Below are 23,454 nucleotides of genomic sequence, written 5' to 3'. Positions count from 1 at the left end.
TCTGACCTGTTCTAGACATGGAATGCCTACCCCTACCCCATCCCAAACAGTAACTTTCCTGCGCTGGAGGATGCTGCCCTCACTGCCTAACCTCAGGAATGCCATTTTCTCCTAAAGACATTTCAGAATTAATGGAATATTCCAGCCCATTGAGTCACATACACTCACACTCACAAGCTCCAGTGGACTCCAGTCCCTTCAGGAATCCCCTGTAGTAGGGATGGAGAGAGAGGAGAAAAGTAAGTTCACACTCTCTGGGGGCCTTCCTACCAGAGGCACATTACCAAGACAAATGTCCCTTTTTTGGCACAGCCGCAAAACTATGGATTTTAGAGAGTGGAAACTTCAGCAGCTTCCAGGACTAGAAGCCTAAGGACCATCCAATCTAGCTCTTTCATCTTGCAGAGAAGGCACATAAGGCTCTAAAGTGTATCCAGAGTCACAGAGACAAGGCAAGGCAACACTGCTTCAGTGGGAAGGATTCCTTCAGCAAATCAGACAACATACCAGAAATTAACTTGGCATAGTGTTTATCTTCAGTCAGGCTCCCTAGAAGTAGAGCAGGAGAGGGGATTTGTCACTTACTAAGTGAGTGATCTCAGGGGAGATGGCATGGGGGGGGAAAGTAGGCTAGGGAAAAAGAAATTAGGCAAGGATGTAGTTTAGGTGACGTGTGGCCACAGTGTGATCCTGCAGGGAGCTCCAGAACCACACTGTATCACAGAACTTGAGCCACCTTAAACAAGGGAGCTGGGCTTTTATGCTTCTGCACCATCTGTTTATTAGCTTTTTGCTGCTCCAGGATAGAAGTTGACTGTTACCCCTAGGCACTTCCAGGTAAAGTTGCTCTAATCTCTGAAGGGCAACAGAAAAGGTTTCAGGTGTGAGCTATTAACAGCAACACCTCTAGCAGTTGGGGGATGGGCACACTGAATGGTAAAAGGGGTCCTTCCTAGATCTGCTATGTAGGTGGGGCACCAGCAGTGTCTGCTACAGTGGCTAAGAGAAATCTCTGGATCCTAACATAACAACTGGGAATCCATATCAGCTGTGTGACCTTGGACAAGTCACTTACTCTCTCTAAGCTTCAGTTCCCAAATCTGAAAATCATGAAAGTACAGCCAGGCACAGTGGCTCACGGCTGTAATCCCAGCACTTTGGGAGGCTGAAGTGGGCGGATCACTCGAGGTCAGGAGTTCAAGACCAGCCTGGCCAACATGGTGAAACCCCATCTCTACTAAAAATACAAAAATTAGCTGGGCATGGTGGCACAGACTCCTGTAATCCCAGCCACTCGGGAGGCTGAGGCAGGAGAATTGCTTGAACCCAGGAGGTGGAGGTTACAGTGAGCCAAGATCGCGCCATTGCACTCCAACCTGGGTGACAGAGTGAGACTCCGTCTCAAAAAAAAACACAAAAAAACAAAAAGAAAATCATGAAAGTAATACTGCCTCTTAGGGTCATTGTGGGCATCCAGTGAGCTAATGCATGGGAGGTGCTTAGCCCAATGACTGCATTCAGTAAATATTATTGTAATTATTAGTGGTTATTATTAATAATTATGTTACTTTATTATTATAAGTAATTATAATGATGATAAAAATTGATGATCCAAAAACTGGAGCTATCTGAAATCATTATCCATCTCTTACTATCCAAAGGAACTGGATGCGCATTGTCCACATCTTGACAGCCGAAATTAGGATCATCCAAGAAGTGGCATTATTTTTATCCACAATGTGGATGTAAGTGTTTGCCTTTGGTGCTCCCAGCTCACCACTGAGATAATTAACCAGAAGCAATTATAGTGCACTTGGCAAATTGCAGCTTTGCCCTCTTTGCAAGGCACATGTTTTATTTATACTTCCTCCCTTGTGGCTTGCTGATTGATCACATTCCAAGTCTAATATTTAAAGGTGAGCTGCTGACATGGACTTCACCTGGGTTCCCCTCAGAGTTCTCACACTCTGGGGTCTAAGCAAGAAACTTGCCCACGAATGCAGCCATCTCTCTGACAATCTGCATGTCTGGGCAGATCACAATGCCCACATCCCTGGCACACCTGCAGAGTGCCCCTTATCGTGGGTGAGCCAGTGCAGTGCCCTGAGCTGGACACCTCATCTCCTCTGCCTAGTCTTCTCCAATTTCAGAATCGTGATAAGCCAACACATTTTTCAAATACTGAATGCACAGAAGGCTTTTGAAGCTGGACGTTAAAAGTGGACATCCCAGTAATTCTATTTCTGGAAATCTGTCCGGAGGACATAACCTGGAATGAGGATTTATGCCGAAATTTATGTGTGAGATGGTCACCTGAGCATTATTCATAGTAGCAACAGGTGGGGAGAATGAAATGTCAATTTCAGGTTAGACAGAGCATGCTCAGACAATGAGCTAGTAGGCAGACATTAACATAATATAAACAAAGACTGTTTTCTACATCCTTAGACTTAAGGGTATAGGAAAATGTATACCTATTGTAAATGACAAGTTAACGGGTGCAGCACACCAACATGGCACATGTATACATACGTAACAAACCTGCACATTGTGCACATGTACCCTAGAACTTAAAGTATAATAATAATAATAAAAAGAAATCCAAAAGAAAAAAAATGCTAACCAATGGTTTTTCTGTACAAAATTGATCTTCTCTATATTCTCCCTCCATGACCATTTGTATTAGTAACTTTTGTTTTTTTTTTTTTTGAGACGGAGTCTTATCACACAGGCTGGAGTGCAGTGGCACAATCAGCTCACTGCAACCTCTGCCTCCCGGGTTCAAGTGATTCTCCTGCCTCAGTCTCCCAAGTATCTGGGATTACAGGCACGTGCCACCACATCTGGCTAATTTTTGCATTTTTAGTAGAGATGAGGTTTCACCATGTTGGCCAGGCTGGTCTCGAACTCCTTACCTTAAGTGATCTGCCTACCTCGGCCTCCCAAAGTGCTGGGATTACAGGCGTGAGCCACTGTGCCTGGCCTGTATTAATATCTTTATAGGTAGAAGTTTAATATCAATTCTGCGAAGCCTCATAAGTTATTAGCATGTTAACAGTATTCTTCAATAAATCTTCAAAATATAGAAGGTTTAAAATATATAAACTATTTGATTTCTTAACAGAATATCTATATTTTCTCATTAAATGAAACAAAAATATTACCCAGGAGAAACTTCACACCTTGACTATATTCTCATTTCTCTCATAATTCGCATCCAAAATTATCCCATTCTCACTGAGAAAAAGGGGATTCACCTTCTTAAGGTGACAAAATAAGAAAAGGAGGGGGGCACCAGGCTATTATTTGCCCCTATAAACAAGCAATCAATCCCATGAGATCTGGCACAATAGGGTGGTAAGTTACCACCTAACCACACGGTATGGCAAACTTACAATTACCACATACTCGTCTCCCCTGGTCTCCACATTCTCAGAGCCTCCCTAGTAGAGTCAGCTTTGAAATGCCATCCCTGTTCCCCTATAGGATAATACTTGAAATAAACAAGGGTAAATACTAAATTTAGATTTTGAACATTAAATTTCATCTTTTTATGCTGGCGGCTAACTTCTGCTTAAAATTAATTTCAGTCATATTTTATTCACAAGTTATGTGTTGTGCACCTTACATATTTCAGGCACTGTGTTAGGCACAGGAAATAAAATGGTGAGGTAATTTCCACCCTAAGGGAGGCTAGAATTAGCGGAAAACAAAGAAACCTTAGTCAAGAAAGACGCAATTAAGTAAAGACTGAACACTACCAAGTGCCAGAAAGGAAGAGGAATAAGAGATTTGACCTCATCAGGGGACAGGGGAGCTCAGCTAACATTTGAAGGATGGGTAGGAATTAACTAGGAAATGAGAGGAGAGGAGGCAAGAGCATCCCAGGAAGAGGGAGCAGCATGGACAAGAGGCCCTGAGGTTGAGAACATAACCTGTAGAAGCTGGAGCCAAAGAGGTGGGGGACCACAGTGCAAGGTGAGACTGGAGAAGTGGAGAGGGTAGGCAGGAGAGACATTGTAAGGGGCCCTTTTACTGGATGATGTTGGATACCCATTCGCATCACATCCATTCCCACCAAAAGAATTCCAACTTTGTGGAGGTAGTCAGCCCTTCCCCATACAGCTTTGTGATGCAGGAAAAGATGGCACCACCCTCAGCTCCAGGGAGGGTTCCAATAGATTGAGGCCAGTCCTTCTGGATCCCAGGTTTAAGCACTGCACAAGACAACTGCTAATGGTGCCCAGGCAGGAATGTAACCTAAACTGGACCAATGGGACCCCCAAGTGACAGGAGGACTTTCATGCTGTACTTGAGGGAGATACCTTTCTGTTTCCCTCTAGGCATCCATAAGGAAGCCCATTGACCTAATTGCTGCCATCAACCCAGGGACAAAGCCAATCGGGTGGACAGTGGAGAGGCAATATGGGAAGGACCTTGGTCCTTGAAGATATTGTGCCACTATATCAAGCAACTGCTGAAGCCTGAATTACCTCTGGATGCCTAATAACGTGGAATAATAAATTTCCTTATTGTTTAATTTGAGTCAGGATTTATGATACTTGCTTCCAATAGCATCCCATGGGGCACGTCCTTGTGGGTAAGGGTTGTTGTTGCTTTTATTCCAAGAAGAACAGTCTTCTGAAATTTGGGAGGAAGTTGCATAATTCTAAGAAAAACGTTATAAAACAGGGCCTGGTACATTCCTCATCACCACCACCACCCAAAACATTCTAATGTTAAATGAAAAATGTAGAAAATGAAATTCCCTGCATATGATCCCAACTGTACACACACACACACACATACACACACACACATTTTTAAAAAGACTGGTAAGAAAAACACTAAGTTAAGTGATTGCTCTTAGGTAGTAGGATTATTACTAGTTATTATTTTTTAACCTCTGCTTTATTTGGTTCTTTATATTCTTCAGTACTTCCTGATTTTCCTACAGTGAACATGCTTTACTTTTTTAATAGACATCAAAGACCATAATTGTTTTCTATCTAAATTTATACTACCTATCACAAAAGAAGTCACTTTGACTTTTTAAAAACATAATGGCCAAATGAAAGCAAAAAAGTAGCATATTTGGTGCAATCTATTGGTGAAAGAAAAACATTTCCAGTTTTTATGTACTGTATCCAGAGACTTAAAGATTTATCATTGGTCATGTAGTAGAATAAAATATCTTGAGAGAATGAGTATGTCTAATTTTCATTTTAAATCCTCAATTTATAAAAGTTACTATTGCTCATTTTTTAAAGTTTTGTCATATAAAATAGAGGTACTTGCAAATATTGAGACCCTCAGGAGATGTTATTTAGCATCTCTGGAAAACATAACATTTAATTATCATAGCATGAGGTGCTTTTAATGCACATTTCAACATCGCGATTGAGGACTGATTTCTGAGAGGCAAATTCAGTGATATTTCCACTCACATGCCTTATTTAAATACAAACTACACGCACAATTATCCTTGATCCCACTGCCACTTAAAATATAGAAGTGAAAATACAAGATACTCATAGGTTTTTTTCCTCAATAACTACAGTCACCAAAAGAGTAATAATTACCAAATACCCCTAAAAGGTTTGGAGGCCTTGTTTGCTAACCAATATCCACCATGGGATTCAAATTCCAAAGCTAACCTTTTTGCTATCAGAGCCGTTTCAGATGAGTTTTACTCCAGGAAGGAAGATAATATTATTTTTATTAATTACCTCTAAACACAAAATTTGTGATTTTTATTCAACCTTTGCTCAACTACGTACTTCTTCCTTTTGTTTTCTAAAAGGAATAAAAATAACTTCTTATTTTGTATTACCCATTTGCTCTCTAAGATAGCAGGAGTATTTTTAAAGAGGTAAGGCAGGCAGACAACCCAACAGAGACATCGGAGGCAGTACCTTTCCCTGAGAGTCCTGCTATTGTACCAAGTGAGGGAGGATTAAGGAAGGGCTGGTGGGCACTTGGGCTCTTCACAAATACTTACAGTTCTCCCCTCTGTGAGCACATGGTGGGATTGTACTTCTCTCTTTTGAAATTAGGGTGGCCATATAACTGTCTGTGACCGATGGTTTGTATATAGAAGGTTGAACTTTAGAGAGCCAAGCCATGAGTCATCACACCTTCTTCACTTGCCAGGGAGATGGTGGGAGCACATGTCAAGGCTTCCATCAGCTTGAGTCAGTCCTCAGGTGACCACAGGAGCAGAGGCCCTGTCCCAACCAGCAGTGGAGAAATATACTTTTGTTAGGTTAAGACACTAGGATTCAAGGGTTATTTGTTACTGCAGTGTAACTAAGGCCATACTGATTGTATAGAAAAAAAAAAAGGGAAAAGAGATTTTGAATTCCTTCAAAGCCTTTTATACTCCTGTTGAAACATCCATTCCATTTGGTAAATTATAACTAAGTTAAATGGACTCCTTAGAAAAAAGTACAAAATCATCCTTACAACATGTAAAGATCACTGTGTTATAATCAAAACATTTTCATTATAAGCTTGAGTTCAATCGTTTAACTCTAAATCCATATTTACTATGTTACTGGGATGAGTTTACAGGTACCTTTGAGCTCTCTAAGGAGAGTTTTTAATTTGACGTTTTCATGTTGATGATAAACTAAATTGATGTAAGCATATTCTGTACCACCTGGATGGCCAGCCTACACAAGGCAAAGCCCAAGTTTGCATTTGTGTTTACTTTATGTTGGTGCCAATGGTACCACTTTGTCAAAGGCTAGTGAGTGAAGAACTGAGTTGGCCATAACTCTGAAATACTGCATTTGTACCAAAGGAGTTCACAAAAAGCCAAGATGGCCAGCATCTTGTTTCAAGCAGTGATTTACTTCCAAAAAACCATATCCTTCACAAACCATATCTTTCTAAAGTTAATGCAGTTAACTTTAATTGCATTTGTTTTATTGTTTGACTTTAACCTATAAATTAGTTTTCTGTTTTACGGTTTTATAAGAACTACAAACATAAGAAGTTTATATCCACTTTTCTGCAATATGCATTTAAGTAATATCATAATTCAAATAGCAGAAGTCCACATGGTGGTGGTGGTAGGGTGTGGTTCTGGGATGATTTTTCTTTTAAAAGGCCCGAAACATTGTTCGTTTCAGACAAGTCTCAAAGTAGTTCTGTCTCTTTAAATGAGTAAATTGTCAAGTTACATGAATTTATTCATTCAAGTTTATCTAAAAGAGTTACCTGAAAACCAAAGAACTGGCTCGAGGGCTCCACGAATCTCCACTTCATGCTTGTGATAGAGGATGCCAGAGAGAGAAAGAAGAGAGATCAAATGCTCTGAAAACCAAGAGTCAGAAATGATTAAAAAAAAAAACCAGGCATTTATGGCTCTTTTTGAAGCCAGGACCTGTTGCAGCAAAATATCTCTTTATTTGTATTGATATCAGTAAGATGAAAAGGCTGCTCTAACCATTCTCATATGCACAGTTCTTTGTTATTTTGTTAAGACTAATAAGGAAGTCATGTGATATTTAAGAACTGGCGCATTCTTCACTAAGAACACTGGCCAAAATAGGGTCAAAGCAGAGTACTTTACATTACTGAAAGCAATGCAACTTTGCTTTTAGTCCCTTTTTCTTTGTTTGAATTATTGATTTTTGCCTAGTGATTTAACGAATTTCTCTTTTACTATAATAAATACTAGCTTATGTTTCCTCACTGCACCTAAAGCTGCCTATTCCTAAAGATGTGCCTGGAGAATCAGGAGAACAAGCAGAACCAGTAGCAGGTGCCCAAGAAGAGGGGCTGATGCTGATGCTGACTACAAGGAAAATCCTAACCCGGTCAGCTAGAGAGCACAAGTGTATACCGCCACAGAATCATACCCGTGAAAGTACTTAGAAATCAGCACAACACTATTCCGAGGGAAAATGAAATCAACAAAGGGGAAGAAAAAGATGATGAAGATAATGAAGGTTGATGATGAAGGAAAATGATAAAAATGATGACAAAGGTGAATATGATGGTGATAATGATGGTGATGAAGATGACAGTCTGGATTCTTTCATGGGTTCAGCATCATTTAGCATCTCATGCCATGCACAATGCCCTCTAAAAGAAGAAAAAGACCAAAAGAGTTAAAACAAGTAGCTGGGCGCAGTGTCTCATGCCTGTAATCCCAGCACTTTTTGAGGCCGAGGCGGGTGGATCACCTGAGGCCAAGAGTTTGAGAGCAGCCTGACCAACATGGTGAAACCTTGTCTCTACTAAAATACAAAAATTAGCTGGGCATGATGGCACATGTCTGTAATCCCAGCTGCATGGGAGGCTGAGGCAGGAGAATCACTTCAACCTGGGAGGCAGAGATTGCAGTGAGCCGAGATTGCACCTCTGCACTCCAGCCTGGGCAACAGAGCAAGACTCTGTCTCAAAAAAAGAGAAGAGTTAAGATGAGCACTCTGCCCTCAGTGAGCTTCCAGGCCAGGACAGGAGGCAAAGCAAGAAAATACATACAACATAAGAAAAGACTGTCGAAAAGACAGGGTTTTCTCCTGCTCAAAACAAAGGTTCTTAGCCTTTGGTTTTCTGGTCTAGTTTGACAGATTTCATCCAGAGTCAAGCCCCTTGGTCACCCTTTGCCACTATGTGACAGGTTCATTCATTCATTCATTTATGGAACAACGATTTGTTGTTGACTAGCCCCATGTGGGGCCATGGGCTCCAAGTGCTAGGAGAAACCCTGGGCTTCCACCTTTGTGGAGTTTCCAGCAGAGCTGCTGTATGGGCCTGCTTCCTACCTGGCTACACTCTCTTATGTGCTCATGAAGCAAAGTGTTTGCACATTTCCCAAATTATGAAATCTTTCTTTGGTGCCAGCTTACTATTAAATTATGCCTTTTACCTCCTTGTAGCAGACGGTGACAGTGCCGCTCAGCATCACATTCTGTCTGCTCAGTGCTATGTTGGGAGTGTCCTCAGTGTAAAACAAATTAACTTTATGCATTCATCAAAATGTGACAGGTCACCTCTGAAGGACTGAGGCCACACACACCAGTTGATAAATACTGTCCTGAAGTATAGGAAGGCAAATTCGGTCCATACTTTTAGTGTACTAACTACCTCCCAGTATTCTGGATTTGAAAAGCACTTTCACAAAAACACTTCCCCATCATCTTAAATTCATTAAACTTTGTATTTTAAAGAGGAAATATAATTCATTGTATCCTGATTTGTTTGCACTTATTACAGCATTGTTTTGAAAAAGCTGATATGCAAAAAGCCTTTTTCATCAGCTTATTCAAGAGCTTTTCTCTTCAAAGGGAAGAAAAGAATCAGACAGTGTTTATCAAGGGTAAACAAACCAAGGCCTTAAATAATAATCCAAGTGTATTTCTAAAGCCTGAACTCACCAGGAGCCAAGGAGGTTTGAAACTTAAGGTCCCTCCTCCCTCTCTTGGAAAAGGAGTGAAACTCAGAATCAACTGCCCTGCCTTCCCTAGGGAAGCTAGTGAGGCTTGCTCTCATGCTGTCATTGAGCAAACCTTACTGCGTGCTCTGGAGCTGGGATGTGTGTTTGCAGCAGCCAATAAACACTCCTAATGATGCGCTCAACAAAAGCCCATATTTTGAGCCTTGTTTTCGCTTTTCATGTTGTTTTGCTCAGTGAAAGGATCAAAGCAATGAGGCTACTTTTCCTTCGCTCAATCAGACAGGAGTTCTTTGAAGTAAATGTGTTATTTTGCTTTTGCTTTTTTCCTTTTCTCCTTAAGGAAGAACCTTGATAATCAGAGGCTGACTTTGTAGATTTCCTTAATGCTACTCCCTTAGCAGGTGCACGTGTCTCAGGAAGACGAGTCTGTAATATCTTTTTGCTCGGATTTCCTCTTCTTTTCCACTTGATGAGAGCCATCGGGTGGGTTTTCATGTGCCCAGGATGGTTGAGAACATCTAAAGACAACATTATCCATTCATCAAGAACATCTGAAAATGAAGATACAAGAGTTCAGATGAACAGAAAAATAAATCAGGGGATTTTGAAAAGGCATTTGTAGTTACAGCTCAAGGCTGTCTTGTTTTAAAAAAAAAAAGTATCAAAATAACTCCATTAATGATTATCTCAAAAGCAAAATGACGCTGAAAGCTTGTTACTATGGTTCTTGCTTCCACAGGGAATTCAAAATATCTTATAAAAAAATAATGGGATGGTGAATAAAAAAAGATGAAGAAGTCAAGCTGAGCATGATGTCTTCAGGAGCCTTTCAGTGGCATATACTGTACAAAACCAGAGTTTCTCAAAGAATGGGTATTTTTCTAATGGGTGATAATAATAACAGCAGCTAATGTGTATTGAACACTTACTATGAGCTAGTCATTGTACTGTTTTCCTGTACTATCTCTTTTAATCTTTATATGAACCCTGTCAAGTGCTAGCATGCTATCAGTCCCATTTTGCGGAAGAGAAAACTGAACCTCAGAATGCCCAAGTGACAGAGAAAGAACCCAACCCAGATCAGTATGATGCCAAAGCCCAGACTCTTGACCACTGCAAATGTGGTTTATCAGAAACCTGTTATGTATATTCATTCTATTCAAAGGCTGAAGTCACATCTGTCCTTGTTAAGCAAACTGAAGCAATAATCTGACTTGGACAAAATTCTTTTTTCACTGTTAATTAGCTCAAAGAAAGAGAAATTGTTTTAGAGATGTTTCCAGGCATTCCTTCAACAACCCCTTTTGTATAGTGGTAGTATAGACTTACTTCCCTGTACATTTTCCCTATCAAAGCTTGAGTAAGATTGTCAAAACCTATTAAACTATACACCTAAAATGCCAGGATTTTCTCATATGTAAATTAGACCTCAGAAAGTTTTTCCAAAATAAAGATCCCAGAAATTCAATAGGAGATGTTCCCAATATGTTTTCAGCTTCACCATTTCCTAGATTTTATGTCAAATTGTTATTAAGTCAAACTATGTGAAATTGCCATTTGTGTATGCCTATGTCAGTTCCATACAGATTTCTTTTAAGTATTTTGTTTGTTTGTTTTTGAGACAGAGTCTTACTCTGTCACCCAGGACAGAATGCAGTGGAGTAATCTCAGCTCACTGCAGCCCTGGGATTACAGGTTTGTGCCACCATGCCCAGCGAATTTTTGTTTTTTTAGTGGAGACGGGGTTTCACTATGTTGGCCAGGTTGGACTCAAACTTCTGGCCTCACGTGATCCACCTGCCTTGGCCTCCCAAAGTGCTGGTATTACAGGCATGAGCCACTGTACCTGGCCTTTTTTTAAGTTTTAAATAGAGTTAACACACTTATGCAATGTAATCTGCAGCTATTCTCACCTATTGTCTTAGTAATACATTTTGATTTAGAAAAACATTTTCTTTGCCAGCAAATGCACCAGGGGAATGGAATTTCTTTAATTGTGTTCCTTTCTTTTTCTTTTTTAAATTTAATTTTATTTATTTATTTTTTTGAGGCAGAGTCTCACTCTGTGAAGTTGCACAATCCCTGCTCACTGCAACTTTAGCCTTCCAGGTTCAAGTGATTCTCCTGCCTCAGCCTCCTGAGTAGCTGGAATTATAGGCACATGCCACCATGCCCAACTAATTTTGTATTTTTAATAGAGACAGGGTTTGACCATGTTAGCCAGGCTGGTCTTGAACTTCCATCAGGTGATCTGCCCTCCTTAGCGTCCCAAGTGCTGAGATTACAGGCATGAGCCGCCGCGCCTGGCTGATTGTGTTCCTTTCTCACAGACTTTGTTTTTGTTTTCCTGAACACTCAGCTGGACTGCATTTCCCAGCTTCCCTTGCAGTTAAGTCACAAGTAGCGCTGTGACTGGGTTCTGCCCGGTAGAAGGTAAGCAGAAGTGATGTGTATCACTTCTATGTGTGGCCTCCCAAAACCTCCTAAAGGTTATGTTCCCCTCTTTTTCCCCATCTATGGCCTGGAAAGTGAAATATTATGGAGCCTTTGGCTGAGGCACAAGACAGAAGAAACCCGGGTCTCAGACTCAGAGTGTGAAAAACCTGACAGACCAGCACGTGAGAGGAGAACAGAATTAAACTTCTGTTGTGTTAAGCCACTGAAATATGAGAACTTGCTAGTGAAACTAGTGTTACTTTTACCAACAGTCTTTCTTTCTTTCTTTACCTTCCTTCCTTTCAATAACATTTACTGCAGATTTTCTGTGACCTTTAGAGACCATTCAATGTATCAGAATGAAGCAAATGGCTCTTCAAAGAGGTGCTATCGAAATACATTCAAGGTTACTGCAGCAAATACACTTCCTGTTTGTAGAAGACATCTTGTTATCTGCTGCCCATCATTGATTCACCCTCTTCCTGGGAACAATGTCCCCATATTTCCTTTGGGAAACCATCCCTCCTCCCTACCTAACCATGTGATTTAGGTGACGTTGAAACCCCCAACAATGTGTAGGCCCTGATCAGCTTTAGCCAACCAGTATCTCCCGACCCTCTGGCTCTAGGGATTGGCCAGTGACACACGAGGGGATGAGGGGGCATCACTGAATCCTTCCAGCAAGGAAAGATTTCTCATCCTCTGCAAAAACTAGTGCAAGAAGACCCTCTCTCTAAACCTGGAGAATGTGTTGCAATGATGTTATAGCCTGGAACTCTGCAGCCATCTTGTTGCTGCTAAAGATAAGCTGGTCTGCCAGGACTATGTGAAGCCCGCAGATGAAGACGCTGCTCCCTGAAGAAAATCTGAGGGTCTTGGAGGACCTCATCTCACTATCTGGATCTGACTTCTGGTCTTCTGGACTTCTCAACTTCATGGGGCTATTACTCTCTTATTGTTCAACCAACTAGAATTGGGTTTTTGGTTGTAAATTATGTAACTTTGTTATTCATTCATTTATTCATTCAATCATTCATTCTGAATTTGGCTGAGTAAAGAAGGATGCCAATTTGTATGAACCAAGGAAAACTCAATATTGAAATGCACATACTATTTTCTGTTTTATGAAGGTTGTTTTTCTTCTCTTAACAATTACTAAAGCTTCCAAACTGAGCCTAACTATAATAGCACAATGATTCCTGCAATGATAATTGAGCCTCAGCGTTCAGGAAGAATTCAAGCTAGACCACTGCTGATTGTCAAAGAAATCCATCAAGTACTTTATGAGTATTGCATTTATTTGTACATCCCATACTGTGATACATACTCATTATGTAAGTTAGAGTTGTAATAATTTGTTCTAATACATCATGTTTTCAAATATTATATAGAAAATAACATGTAACTATAGATCAGGTGATGTTGTACCCCAAAGACCCTTCACCAACTACTCTTGTATTTTGGCTGAAGCATAGCTCACTCTCCTCATGGCACTGGCCTTCATGGCCTTTATTCATTCACTCATTCTGAAATTTGGTGGATAAAAATTGATGACTTATAAAAAATAGAAAATTGACTCCAAAAGGAGCTCATGATACTGAGCATGCCATTGAACCTGCAGCTACTTTCGTTTTGTTTCTATTCAAACCTTCCTCATCTTTACTGCCTATGTAATTTAATACCCTTTTGGCAACAAGTGACAAAAGGAAAAAAAACAACCCAAAATGACTTAATCAAAAATAAGAGAGAATTTATTTGCTCTGGTGACTGAAATATCCAGGGTAGATCTGGCTTCCAGTGTGATTGAACCTAGGGGCTTACACAATGCCAGCAGATTATTCCAATCTCACTTTCTGTCTCTTGTCTGTTCTCTTCTGCGGCCACCCTCAGGCAGGCTCTCTTCATGTGGTGGTGCCCAGCAGCTGCATTCTTCATCATAGCTTCAAAGCCAGTAGAACAGAGCCTTCCCCAAAGGCCCTGCTTGGCTCAAATGCCCATTGCTAAGCCAATCTCTGTGGCTAAGGGTGGGGGACATGCAATGCTCTGATTGGCCAGGCTCATAGTACTCATACAGTCAGCCCTCCATATCCGCGGTTCTGCATACATGGATTCAATCAACTGCAGATCTAAAATATTTGTTTAAAAAATATTCCAGCAAGGGGGCAACAAGGAAGCTCTTAAAGAGCACAGCTGGAAAGAAGCTGAGTTACAGATATCCTGCCAAAATAATTTCTTCAAAGCCCAGACTTGCCGTACCCTATGGCCTCAAGACTCTGCTCAGGAAAATTAGCAGAGCCGTTCTCAAAACCAACCCATCAAACATGACCCAGTTTGCAGCAGTTTATTTTAAAGAGCTTATTATGTAGAGAGAAGGGACTACTTCTCTGGATGAAGTGGTCAGAGGGAACAGAATCTAAAGTGCCTACACAGATGGAAAAATCTACAAAGACAATGTAACCGGAACAGGATGTAGTGACAAAACCACCCAGTTTCCATCCATTTATGCTGAGCTAGGCACTGAGCAAACTGAAGCAGTTCGTGATCTTTCTTCCAAACCAGCCACCCCTAAGACTACTACCCCACCCTCATAACCATCTCCAACATCTGTTTCACCAGAGTTTGCCTATGTCCCAGCTGACACAGCTCGGTTTGCTTCTCAGATATTAGCAATGGCAGCAAGTGAAGCAGGACAACCATGACGATATTCTAACATGTGGACACCTTATTGTCTAACTGATAAGAATCAACAAAGTCACCCATCACTGCCACCTGCACCTGGGCCTTTTCCCCAAGCAACTCTGTCTATCTAATCCTAAGGATCCACAGTTTCTGCAGCATCCACCAACTTACAAGATGATCTCCAACTTACAAGATGATCGAAGATAGTAAGACCTGTGCCCCACCTTTTATCTTAGTAGGCTCAAATGCTCAGAAAGCAAAGGAATGGAAACCTCTTTCTGGACATGCTGTTGTTTCAAAGTCAGAAGTTTTGAAGAGATATGCTGCAGTATAAGTGCCCATTGTTGTTCCTGCAGATGAGAAATTCCAGAAACTTACCTTAAGCCCCCAGAATGCTCATCTTGCTACAAGTGGACAAGATGTCCCCAGGCCAGAAAGCCTTGTTTTTCTTTCTGTTGCTTTCTTAGTAGAAGGTGTAGCTTTAAAAAGTTCAGGATCTGGTGACAAATGTGCTCCCTTTGGAAGTTACAGTATTGCTTGGGAGATAACTGTGACTCGTGCTCACAAAGTTCGCAAAGCAGAAACTTAAAACTGATCCAGAAATGACGCTGTTTGGGTCAACAAACATTCAGGGAGGAGTCTGCCACCAAGTGTAACATATCAATAAACTTCACACAAGTACAAAAAATATATATATTCTACAAAGGTTCAAAAAGCAAAACTTGAATTTGCCGCGCAACAAGTACTAGAATGAATCCACACAAATGAAGTGATGTGTAGGCATTGTGTTAGGTATTATAAATAATCTAGAAATGATTTAAAGTATATGGGAGGATGTGCGTAGGTTATGTGCAAATACTACACCAGGTTATATCAGGGAGTTGAGCACCCACGGATTTTGGCATTTGTGGGGGTCCTGGAACAAATCCCCCATGGATGCTGAGAGATGATTGTAAATCCTCTGGAGCATATGGACTGAAAATGATGCTGTTTCTTTCAGAAAAAGGAATGAGGGAATGGACACTGGATGCCTGTATTAGGGCGCTTAACATTAGCTACTATAACAAGCAATCCCACGTATCCATAGCATGACTCAACAATCAGTTGTATTTTTCACTCGTGCAAAGTCAAATGCAGAGATGTTCTGGTTGGGCAGCTCCCTTGGCAGCTCTCCACCAGCACTGACTCAGGAAACCAAGCCTCTTCCATCTTGGGAATGCTATTACCCACATCACATAGTCTCCAAGGTTGTTGTGGAAGGGGCAAAGTGAACTGGATGAAGCATAACTGCTCTCAGCTGCCTTGGCCTTGAAATGACCCAGCAATCTGCCCTTGCATTCACTGGTGAGAACTTAGTCACAAGGCCCACACAGATGCAAGGGGGCCGGGAAATACAATTTAGCCATGTGCCTAGGAAGAGGAAACAGATTTGTGGCCACCTGGCTTATCTCTGATACAAAGGCAAACGCAATCCATCTCAAATACACAGCCAGAATTGCCCACTGGCTCTACTCTGGTCAAACATTAAGTCAGGGCCAGCAGCGTCCTGAGAGGTGATCTGGTTCCACTCTTTAATTGAACAGATGCAAAAGTAAGAAAAAAAGGGCCTTTCCCAGATCACTTGACACTGATGTAAAGCATATGGATTTAACTAAAAGTCTCAAAAAGGAATGAAGAGGCATTCCCTCTCTGCAGATACCAGAAACTCCTTCCAACTACCAGCTTACGGAATCTTGCTCTTATCAAGCATGGAATAGTAGAAATGTGGCGGGTTTTATAGCCAGATAGCCCTGAATTCAAATCCTAGTTCTATCTCCTTCTAGATTGAACAAAGAATTAAGCTCTCTGAGCCTCAATTTACTCCTCTCCCCAACCACAATATTCAACAAGTATTCAATTCCTACTCTCTTCTTATTATTTCCTACCGTAATACCAGTGATACCTAGAGTTTTCCAGGAGTGACTGATAGTTACTCTTGGGCCCAAGAGTATAATATATTTTCCCAACTTTTTTATGGTCAGGGCACTAAACCCAAAAATACTTCCACAGAAATCTGTAGAAGCTCTGAGGGTGAGGAAGTATCTCTTTGCAGAGGTGAATTAACCTTTGTATAGTAAACATTTTACCCCCAGAATGTACTTTGCTGATTCGATTACCAGGGTTCCTGCTAGAACTTGGCTAGCTAAGCTGAAAATTGAGATATACTAGCTTCTCTCCAGGTCTTAAACAAGAATAATCACTTCTTCATAGGAGGAAGTGGCTCCATTCTTGGAGGTGACCAAATTCTAGGTCCTTTGCAAGCCTGTGCCTGGTAGACTACCATCTAGCAGGAGACCTCAACTCGCCATTTGAATAAGACACTAACTCTCAGTCCTCAGGCCAAAAGTGCATACCATGACTAAAGTGTTAAACAAACTGTCTGACTCCATGTTTCCAGGTCCTTTCTAAGGAAAGCAAGCTGTTTGCAAAGTCAAGGCCTTGACCTGTCTCAGTAGGACCAGATCAGGAGACTAGCTTGGTTTCCAACACCAATAGCCACCCCAGGGCTGTGCACAGCAGAGGCTCCCCCACCCCAGACAGCCCCCCAAATTCGGGATGGTCCTTCCCTTCCTTAACTCATCAAAACTTCACTTTGTTGCATGACTCATTGCCTCAGATCTTTGCCAAGCTCTCAATCAGCCAACCAACTTGATAATGTGATTCAAGGCTGCCAGTGATAGCATTTCCCAAAGAGCAAACATTCCTTTAAACAGAGGCCTCTTTGAGACAAACCACCTGCTTCAACCCCAGAAAAGTACATCTGAAAAGTAAGTTTGGTTGAGAAGGCATTTCTGTGTCCTGGGAATTCTATCAGTTTAGCTTTGTCTAGAAGTATGCTATATCACAAAAATTGGCCTCAGGTCTTGAGGCATTCAGTGATTCCTCAAGGAACATGGCCACGGATACTGTCTGAATTCCCTCCACATTGAATTAAGCTTCTGGGCAAGGGGCATTATAAGTGTAACACATTCATCATGTTTTGCATTTGCTTTTGCCAGGCTACACAAAAGGTCATTATAAAGTTTTTAAAATCTCATTTGGATATTTCTTAGAGGAGGTCTGCATTGTATCTATCCACACTTTCAGGAACATTATGGTTTCCTCTTCATAATACCAGCTTTTTAAAAGGCGTGTCTTTATTTCCTTCTGTTTCCTTTTGCTGGCCTTCAGAAACTGAGCCATAAAAGTGTGCCTGAAGTGTGGAAAGTGAAAACTGAGAAACAAACATATATTCATTCCACTTTGGGTTGGTTACCTTACGACTGACTCCTGGTTTTAAAAGGCACCTCATGGTATTACTGGGATGACAGAGATTTCTGTTCAGGATCCTGTCTGATAGGCTATAATTCAGGGCTTACTGAGAAAACAGTTACGGGAACACTTCCTGGAGGAGCTCACCACCCTCCCACGGGCCGTAAACCTTGATGATTTGCACCCCAAAATAGATCCACACACATACCTCACTCCTGCCTCATTTCAATTCCAGTCACACCTGGATCTTCCTTGCATTTCATAAGCACTCAAATACTGGTGACCGTTCTTAGTAACAGACGTGCTTAAATTTCTATTAGGCAAACAAGACACTGAGAGCTGAGGCCACCAACTCAGAGAACTGACCTCTAAATAGAAAGAGTCCTTGTTTTCATCCGGGTTAGGAGGGACGGAATCAATGTCTGTTCAACTCTCTGCCTCCCTGCACAGCTCGTATAGCAGAGACAGCCCTGACTGGGGAGTCAGGAGACCTAGGACTCTGCCAAGAACAAGATGTGGTGTGACCTTCTGTAACCTACTGTCACAGCCTCAGTTTCCTTTCTTGCAAAATGAGGTGGAGTGGGGAGAATTTGGTCTAGGTCAAACTCAACCTTTCTGTGGCTGGGAGGTGGTGTGGGGGAGGTTTTCCCTTCCAGGAAACAGAAGAGAGGTTGGATCCTCTCCCTAAGAAAACATGCAGAGACCCAAATGTCACATAAATGGATGGCTTGGGAGTATTAGCTTAATAACCCTCAAGGAAGGTATTCTTAAAACACTGTCTAGTAAAATGACAACAAAATGGTTGATTCTTCTTTTCAAAAACCTGATGGTCATCCCTGAGTGTTTTTACTCTCACCTCTCCCCACCCCAATATCGAATCCACGTCGATTTCCCCACTGTGATATTGACACAAGACAGACCCAAAGGCCCAGACACCCCCGTCCATGCTGCCACAGCATCTCTCACACAGACACCTCTCCCTCTGATCTCCTACAGCCCATCAGTGGATTATCCCTGCCCCCATAGCTGGAGAGCTGCTCTGCCTGGTGGCTTTCTATGGCCCTGCATGGTGAGGCTCTGGCTTGGTCTCCTACCAGATTGCCACCCAGCCTCACCCTTCTGCTTTCTGTTTCTTGTATTTGCCAAACTTGTTCCTACTTCAAGGTCCCTCTGCCTGGACCACTCTGTCCCCAGAGCTTCACATGCCTTTAAGGTCTCCATTCAAATGCCCCCTTCTGGGAGAAGGCCACCTACAGTTACTGGCTTGCCCATCTTCCTGCCATGGTGTTGTCACAGCACATATCACTGACTGGAATGATCCCATTTGAATAACCTTTCCTCATTTATCCTGTCTGCATCTCTTCCCTCCTTCTTCCACCCCTGCCACCAAAATGTAAGTTCTGCCAGAGGAGGGTCCTCACCTGTCTTGTTCACTCTGTAGTCTGGCTATGGTAGCTGTATACTATATATTTGCTAAACTAATTAAATAAATTATAGTCAAATCATTCCTTTCACATCGTGTAATAAAACTAGTAGACTGGCTCCTGTTTTTAAAAATATTTTAATTTATTTTCATGAAGATATCAGTAGAATGCCATTAATATCACCCCTAGGATTTATTTCTCCAGATTAAATTTCTCTTATTCCTCTAATCTTTCTCACCAGCCTCACTCTTATCCTCTTAATCACTTTCCAGGGCCTTCCCTGGAGGCTCTCCAATTTCTCCTTGTCCTCCTGAGAAGCTGAATAACCTTGTTCTTACGGGGACCCACAGTGAACCTACAGAGGGGGTGAGGCAAAAATTCTGCATGGCAGAGGGCTTAAAAATGGAGGTTTTCTAAGCTGGCATAGATTCAGATGCAACCACTTTCCAGCTCAATGACCTTGAGCGTGTCACTTTCTCAGCCTTGGTTTCCTCCTCTGTAAAACGGGGCTGACAAAAATATCTCAAAGAGCAGTCTGTGGTGAAGCTTCCAGGAGCTTTTTCCAACAAAGCGCTTAGCATAAGGCCTGCTGCACACCAACACCTCAGTAAATTACAACTACTTACTAATAAATAGGCTAAAACTATAACCACTTTAACTAAACAGGGGAGCCGTGCAAGGATGCTGAGCTGTATGCAGGCAACGTTCTACGTGGTTTCAGATATTGTAGGTGAAAACAAAAGGTAAGCGAGAAGAAAGATTATTTATGAAAACCCTGAATAAAGCAAAGGGGGCATGAAAGACCGTCTAAAGCCTGTTCCTGGAGTGGCAGGCACGAAACAGACTTCACTAATTGTAGTGTGCACAGTGAAAGAGCCAACTGAGTGTGCAACAGAAGCAAGTGTACAGGGCAAAAGTCTCACCAGCCTGAAGGCAAAGAACACCTCCTTTTCATTCCTGGAAGATGAGCTCATACAGGGATGTCATCCAGGGTATCACACACCCGCCTTTTCAAATGCAGAGCACTCCTCAGCCCTGGAAGGAGTGGCAGAGGCTTGACTCCACTTCCTTCAGAGGCTCCAGGACCTGCTCAGAGATTCTTGTTAATGGAAGCCTTGCAGCCCCAGTTGGCAGACATTCACTGAGAGATACACAAGCACCAAACTCAGAAAGACTATTTTTAGGAGGTTTATGTTTAGAGCACACACTTCCACAATGACCCAGCACAATGGGGCAATTCTGAGGGTCCACCAGAACTGATGCACTACAAAAGCAGTGGGTAGGCCTCAGAGTGCTTAGGGATCAGGATCCATCAGGCCACCCAAGCAGTGGAGTCATAAGCGGTTACTAAACAGAATGGATTGGATCCCTATGCTCTGACATAGAAAGATGTCCAAATATATTTGGTCTAGTGACAGAAGTAAGGTGCAAAACTCTCTGTAGGATAAGGGTCAGGGAGAATTCTCTCCTCTCCAGGAGGAGACTTGCAGCAAAGCCCCACACCTCCTTCCATTCCTCACTCAGCCTCCCCAGGAGAGCTGCCTTGCCCTGCACCATGTGTCCTAGAGGGCAGGGAGGTGGGGGAAGTGCACGAGGCCTCCTAGGTCTCACATTGCCTATTCCAGGCATAGCAGGGGCTCACACCATCTCTCAGTCCCTTTCCTGGGCTTCTCTTCTCCAGCAGGAAAGTAGGCAAGAGGAGATAAGCAGACCCATGCTTTCTCCCTTAGGCCCAGCTTCTCCTCTGACATCAGGGTGGGTGGGTCAGGCCAACTGTGCCCTGTGAGCCTGGCTGTCTCCAGTTCAAGGTGCCATGTGGCGGTCCCCTTACCAGAGAGCTGTCAAAAACGTAAAAGCTGGGTGGGTGCAGTGGTTCACGCCTGTAATCCCAGCACTTTGGGAGTCTGAGGCAGGAGGATCTCTTGAGGCCAGGAATTCAAGACCAGCCTGGGCAACATAGAAAGACCCCTGTCTCTACAAAAGATAAAATAGATTAGCTGGATGCAGTGGTTCACACCCATAATCCCAGCACTTTAGGAGGTCAATGCAGGAAGATTGCTTGAGCCCAGGAGTTTGAGGTTGCAGTGAGCTCTTACGGTGCAACTGCACTCCAGCCTGGGCAACAGAGTGAGACCCTGTCTCTAAAAAGCATAAAAGTTAAAAGGATAAGTAGGGGTGTGGTGAACAGATCCCAAGAATGATGTTCAATGTGCCCTGGCCCATTCATGTGTAATTTCCTCCCCTGACTGTGGGCTGGCCTAGTGACTTGCTTTTAACCTACAGAACATGGCAAAGTGGTGGGATAGCACAGTGTGATTGGTTCCTTCAGACAGAGTTTGCATCTTGCTGGCACACTCTGTCCCTAGCTGGCTGGAAGGAAGCAAGTTACTGTGTGTAGAGCTGCCCTATGAAGTGTCCCACATAAAAAGAAATGGAGGGTGGCCTCTAACTGACAGTCATAAGGAACTGAGGTCTTCAGTTTAAGAGCCCACAAGAAACCAAATCCCACCAACAACTTTGTGAATTTGGAAGTGAATCCTTCCTCAATGGGATCTCAGATGAGTCTCCAGCCTTGGCTGATTCCTTGATTACTGACCTGTGAAATAGCCTGAAGCAAAGGATGCAGCTAAGTGGTGTCTGGCCCCTGTAAGATAATAGATGTGTATGAGTTTGTCAGTAAGTTCATGGTAATTCATTACATAGCAATAGGCAACAAATAAGGGAGCATTACTTGCCAATACTTTCAACGGCAAAAACTGCAATTACTTTTGCAGCAGCCTAATAAAACGAGAGTTCGTATAGCATGGCGGTTAAGAGCCCAGGCTTAGAGCCTGACTGCTTGGATTCAAATCCTGCCTCCCCCTTCAACCTCTTTGTGTCTAAGTTTCCTTATCCTTAGATGGAGGGTGGTACTCATCCCACACCATGGCCTGATAGTAAGGATTAAAGGAATTAATTCCGCTAGAGTGCTTTGAACAACGTGTGGCCCCTGGTCAGAGCCCAGGAAAGGCTGGTTCATGCCTGTTTGTGTTCACTCATTGCTCTCACCCCTAAACTATCCAGAGCTATTTTCTCTAAGGAGGATTATTGTGGCAATTTTCACGTCCTAAGACATACATTTTTATGCTCTTTTTTTCGTAGCAGTGAGCATTTTTATCATTTTGTATGTGGAAAAAACAATACAGTTCTTTTTAAAATTCATATTAACTTCCTGTTAGGCCCTTATAAGGATGAGCTCTCTCTCGATTTCCTATAAAAAAACAAAATTCCATGCAAGCCAGCTTAAACAAAATAGGGTGGCCTTGCAGGGTGGACTCTGAGGTATGGCACAGAATAGAAAGTTAGGAAATGTTCAGGGGTCTTGGAGGAAGCTGGGCCCAGGGACTGATAGCGTGGCTGGATGCAGGTGGACAAGGCCTTTGGCTCTCTCTTTGGCCACATGGTCTCCTTTTGCACGTCTCCTTTAGGTTTCTCTGAGCCCGTGGTAGAAGGTGGCAACCCACACTGTTTAGAATGACCAGACATCCAGCAGAAACTGATTAGCTCCTCCATGTCCCAACTCCAAATTCCCTGAGGAAAGAATCTGATGGGTCAGATGAACACTTCTGGTCCCACCTGCAATCACTGTGAGTAGGGCATAGGGTTTTCTAATACAAACTGAACTGCTGTGACTACACAGGTAGTAGCAGTGTAGAAAGAGGAGAGGAAAGCGAATGGCCAAACGGTGTCTGTTCCAAGTCCTTTCCTTCTTTTTACTAAGTGACGGTAGGAAATTAAGAATTTTGTCCAAGAAGCTTTCAGAGACTTTAGATGAGAGATCATGTTTGCCATGAACACTAGAACCCATGAGAAATTTCTCATTTGGAGAGAAATAGAGCAATTTCTTTTAATCAGCTGTATTCACCCTTCTCTTCTTGATACCCTGATCCACACAGGGTTGCTGCTATCCTATTGGGCATAAAACATCAGGGGTGTAACAGGAGGTTCTGCCTAGCTGATACTCTGTCTCAGTGTGGCAAGCCTAAGAAGATTCATGGGACCCCTGAAATCAGTACTTAATATACCAGTTAGTGGGCCATATTCATGTCACCCATAACCTACCTCAGGGAAGAATGTGTTCCTCCTCGCTCTGTCCTTGTAAAAATCACAGTTATAAACAAAGTACAGTATAGGCCCAAGTCCACAGCAAACTCTGCATCTCACACAATGATG

At 42.4% G+C, this 23,454-nt stretch overlaps 1 long non-coding RNA gene and 1 pseudogene across 1 annotated transcript in view; one reads left to right on the top strand and one right to left on the bottom strand.

Annotated features, from left to right (window-relative positions):
• LOC129532594 (uncharacterized) overlaps positions 1 to 8,799 on the bottom strand; it is a 38,795-nt gene extending 29,996 nt beyond the window's left edge. The window contains exons 1-2 of the long non-coding RNA XR_008678360.2: positions 7,225 to 8,799; positions 6,002 to 6,227 (exon numbers count right to left, since the gene is read on the bottom strand). This is a non-coding gene — a long non-coding RNA (uncharacterized lncRNA). The remainder of the gene's footprint in view (positions 1 to 6,001; positions 6,228 to 7,224) is intronic.
• Positions 8,800 to 9,252: 453 nt separating this feature from the next.
• On the top strand, positions 9,253 to 15,116 carry LOC101145037 (calcium-binding tyrosine phosphorylation-regulated protein-like; annotated as a pseudogene).
• The last annotated feature ends 8,338 nt before the right edge of the window (positions 15,117 to 23,454 follow it).

This window comes from Gorilla gorilla, chromosome 2 (genome assembly GCF_029281585.2).
Source record: "Gorilla gorilla gorilla isolate KB3781 chromosome 2, NHGRI_mGorGor1-v2.1_pri, whole genome shotgun sequence".
Lineage (NCBI taxonomy): Eukaryota > Metazoa > Chordata > Mammalia > Primates > Hominidae > Gorilla > Gorilla gorilla.
Note: the sequence above shows the minus strand (reverse complement) of the source record. Positions and strands in the feature narration are given on the sequence as shown.